At 38.3% G+C, this 4,757-nt stretch overlaps 1 pseudogene; it reads right to left on the minus strand.

Moving 5' to 3' along the window:
- Positions 1-500: 500 nt before the first annotated feature.
- On the minus strand, positions 501-1,161 carry LOC101342978 (UPF0711 protein C18orf21 homolog pseudogene; annotated as a pseudogene).
- Positions 1,162-4,757: the final 3,596 nt, after the last annotated feature.

Raw genomic sequence — 4,757 nt, forward strand, 5'->3', positions numbered from 1 at the left:
TGCTTTTGTACTAGGAGTAATGTTCAGCTCTTGCTGATATAGTTATACAGATGACTGTGGGAACATAAGGACACATACACTTGATCCTTTTTCTGAATTAGCAATAAGACTATAGGTACCCAGAAGAAAGCTTCACAAGTCTGTAGACCCTCTCAAAAAGGTCTCAATTTCCTTAGAAAGAAAATGACATAAATAATGAAAACTTCTCATTAAGGGAGGGGAATATAAGAATACCACTCTGTATCTGTATATATCTTTACTACTTCCAAGGACCTCCCATATATTTTTTAACACTGATTGGGAGGTAAGCAGGTGTCAGTTATTCATTCCAATGAGGTATTTTTTCCCCGTAAACACAGAAGGACACCAAGAAAAGTTTGTTCTTGGACCTAAATAGTAATGTATTCAAAGAACAAATGAAATTAAAAAATATTGTTTTTCTGATTATCTTTAGTTTCAGAAATTACATTAGTACATTTCTTCTTTTCAAAATCCATTCTTTACAGAGAAGACAAGAAATTTCTGAAGCCCATCTTTGGAATCTTTTGAGATTCTTTCTGACTAAGCAACATTTTTAGTGGAGAGAAATGTTTCTTTGCTTTGCTCATATTCTTTGAGGAAGAGAAAGTGGGTATTGACTGCCCAGACGTAGGTGTTCTGAAAATCAATGCAGGGCTCTTGCCTTTGGAACCAGACATATCATAATTTAGGTTTGCAGAACTTGGAGTATTTTTCACTGGTGTGTTCAGGATGGGTTTAGTCATAGGAGTGCTAGGATTGCTCTTCAATGATGACAGAAAGCTTCTACTTTTACCAAGATGTTTAACTGTCCTGTTGCATGTTTTACAAGTAATCAGCAATACCCTTTTGCAGTCTTTGCACTTTTTCACAATTTTTGCTTCTTTAAAACTGAGTGTATAATTTTTTGCTTCTCAGTTAAGAAGTTTCTGTAGTTTGAGTGTCAATTTGGGCTTGGGTTTGAGGCGCACTCGAGAGTTATCCAACACCAACAAATGGAAGCAGTATGGACATGTTTCTTCAAAAGTGTTCTTAGCATTGTTTGATGAACTGTATGTAGGCCCAGAGGAGATAACGGGCTTGGCCCGGGCAGCTAGCTTGTAGTTTCTGAGCAGCAGGCTCAAGATAGTGCTTTTGCCTCATAGTTGCCAGTGAGACCCCTGCCGCTTTTACTAAAAATTTGCCGTTATCAGTTTTCATTCTGGAGGTTCCTAAGTGTAAGTTTACAGATGAAGCATGCACTATAGTAATAGCAAAGTTTTCATTCGTTCAACAGATGTTTATTGAGTACTTACTATGTACTCAGCACTGAGAGTGAAATAAATTTGATCCAGGCTTGGATCCTGCCCCTGTCCCCTACTCTTCATCCCAGGAGCTCTTAATCTGTAATCTGAATGGGAAGACCCACTAGCAAACATCACCTCAGTATACTGTGATTCATTGTGCCTTAGGAAGGTCCAAAGCAGTGCTATGGGTGTACTAGATAAGGAAAAAAAATTATTATGAGAATGTTGAAACAGACAGAAAAGTAGAAAGAATAGTACACTGAATACCTATGTATCACAGATTTAACAATTGTCATCATTTTACATTTACTTCATCTCTCTATACATAAAATTTGTGGCTGAACGATTTTAAAGGTAATTACAGATACAGGCATACCTGGTTTTATTGCACTTCGCTTTATTGCACTTTGCAGATGTTGCATTTTTTACAAATTGAAGGTTTGTGGCAACCCTGTGTCGAGCAAGTCTTTTGGTGCCATTTTTACAACAGCCTGTGCTCACTTCATGTCTCTGTGTCACATTTTGGTAATTCTTGCAATATTTCAAACTTATTCATTATCATTATATCTGTTACGGTGATCTGTAATCAGTGACCTTTGATGTTACTGTTATAATTGTTTTGGAGCACCATGAATCGTGCCCATGTAAGACAGCACACTTAATCAATAAAATGTTTTATGTATTCTAACTGCTCTACCGATCTGCTGTTCCTCCATCTCTCTCCTTCTCTTTGGGCCTCCCTATTCCCTGAGACAAGACAATATTGAAATTAGGCCAATTAATAACCCTACAATGGCCTCTAAGTGTTCAAGTGAAATGAAGAGTCATACGTCTTTCACTTTAAATCAAAAGCTATAAGTGATTAAGTTTAGTGAGGAAGGCATATCGAAAGCCGAGACAGGCCAAAAGCTAGGCCTCTTGTGCCAAACAGTTAGCCAAGTTGTGAATGCAAAGGAAAAGTTCTTGAAGGAAATTAAAAGCACTACTCCAGTGAACACACAAATGATAAGAAAGCAAAATATCCTTTTTGCTGATATGGAGAAAGTTTTAGTGGTTTGGACAGAAGATCAAACCAGCCACAGCCTTCTCTTAAGCCAAAGCCTAATCCAGAGCAAGGCCCTAACTCTCTTCAAGTCTATGAGGCTGAGAGAGGTGAGGAAGCTGCAGAAGAAAAGTCTGAAGCTAGCAGAGATTGGTTCATGAGGTTTAAGGAAAGAAGCTGTCTCCATAACACAAAAGTGCAAGGTGAAGCAGTAAGTGCTGATGTAGAAGCTGCAGCAAGTTATCCAGAAAATCTAGCTAAGATATTTGATGAAGGTGGCTGCACTAAACAACAGATTTTCAACACAGACGAAACAGCCTTATATTGGAAGAAGATGCCATCTAGGACTTTCATAGCTGGAGAGAAGTCAATGCCTGGCTTCAAAGCTTCAAAGGACAGGCTGACTCTCTTGTTAGGGGCTAATGCAGCTGGTGACTTTAAGTTGAAGCCAATGCTCATTTACCATTCAGAAAATCCTAGGGCCCTTAAGAATTATAGGAATCTACTCTGCCTGTGCTCTATAAATGGAACAACAAAGCCTGGATGACAGCCCATCTGTTTACAACATGGTTTACTGAATATTTCAAGACCACTGTTGAGACCTACTGCTCAGAAAAGAAGACTCCTTTCAAAATATTACTGTTCCTTGACAATGCACCTGGTCACCCAAGAGCCTTGATGGAGATGTACAAGAGATTAATGTTTTCATGCCTGCTAACACAACATCCATTCTGCAGTCCATGGATCAAGGAGTAATTTTGACTTTCAAGTCTTATTATTTAAAAAATACATTTCGTAAGGCTATAGCTGCCATAGATAGTGATTCCTCTGATGGATCTGGGCAAAGTAAATTGAAAATCTTCTGGAAAGGATTCACCATTCTAGATGCCATTAAGAACATTGGTGATTACTAGGAGGAGGTCAAAATATCATTAGCCGGAGTTTGGAAGAAGTTGATTCCAACCCTCATGGATGACTTTGAGGGGTTCAAGACTTCAGTGGAAGAAGTAACTGCAGATGTGGCAAAAATAGCAAGAGAACTAGAATTAGAAGTTGAGCCTGAAGATGTGAATGAATTGTTGCAATATCATGATAAAACTTCAACGGATGGGGAGTTGCTTCTTATAGTTGAGCAAAGAAAGTGGTTTCTTGAGATGAGATCTACTCCTAGTGAAGATGTTGTGAACATTATTGAAATGACAACAGAAGATTTAGAATATTACATAAACTTAGTTGATAAAGCAGCAGCAGGGTTTGAGAGGATTGACTCCAATTTTGAAAGAAGTTCTACTGTGGGTAAAATGCTATCAAACAGCATTGCATGCTATAGAGAAATCTTTCGTGAAAAGAAGAGTCAATCGTTGCAGCAAATTTCATTGTTGTCTTATTCTAAGAAATTGCCACAGCCACCCCAATCTTCAGCATCCACCACCCTGATTAGTCAGCAACCATCAAAAGACCCTCCACCAGCAAAAAGATTACAACTCACTGAAGGCTCAGATGATGGTTAGCATTTTTTAGCAATAAAACGTTTTTTAATTAAGGTATGTACATTTTTTAAGTCATAATGCTATTGCACACTTAATAGATTACAGTATAGTGTAAACATAGCTTTTTTAAAATTGTGATTTAGCTGAAAACTTACAAATTAAACAGCTAATACACAAATTGTTTTGTGACACTGGTTGCCAATCCCATGATGAGTCAACACTCTCCCCCTTCTCCACTCCAGGTTCTCTATTTCCATTTGTCCAGTTTTCCTGTCCCTTCCCGCCTTCTCATCTTTGCTTTTGGGCTGGTGTGCCCATTAGTCTCATATATATGATTGAACTACGAAGCATGTTCCTCACATGTGTTATTTATTGTTGGCCCTGTAGACATGTCTAATCTTTGGTTGAAGGGTGAACCTCAGGAGCGACTTCAGTACTGAGTTAAAAGGGTGTCTGGGGGCCATATTTTTGGGGTTTCTCAGTCTGTCAGACCAGCAAGCCTGGTCTTTTGTGTGTGTGTGTGAATTTGAATTTTGTTCTACATTTTCCTCCCACTCTGTTTGGGACCCTCTATTGTGATCCCTGCCAGAGCAGTCAAAGTAACTTTTATATGCACTGGGATACCAAAAAATTCATGTGACTCACTTTATTGTGGTATTTGCTTTATTGAAATATTTGCTTTATTGCGGTGGTCTGGAACAGAACCCGCAATGTCTCCGAGGTATGCCTGTATTCTAACTCTTCAGCCCAAAACACTCCAGCCCAAAACACTCCAGCATGCATTCCAAAAAATAAGGGCATTGTCCTATATAACCACAATACACTTACCACATCTTATAAAACTAATGTTAATTTCCTTACATCTAATACCCAGTTCATATTGAAATTTCCCTCATCATCTAAAAAAAAATTGTCTTTTAT

The sequence above is a fragment of the Trichechus manatus genome, unplaced genomic scaffold, assembly GCF_000243295.1.
Source record: "Trichechus manatus latirostris isolate Lorelei unplaced genomic scaffold, TriManLat1.0 scaffold00011, whole genome shotgun sequence".
Classification (NCBI taxonomy): Eukaryota; Metazoa; Chordata; class Mammalia; order Sirenia; family Trichechidae; genus Trichechus; species Trichechus manatus.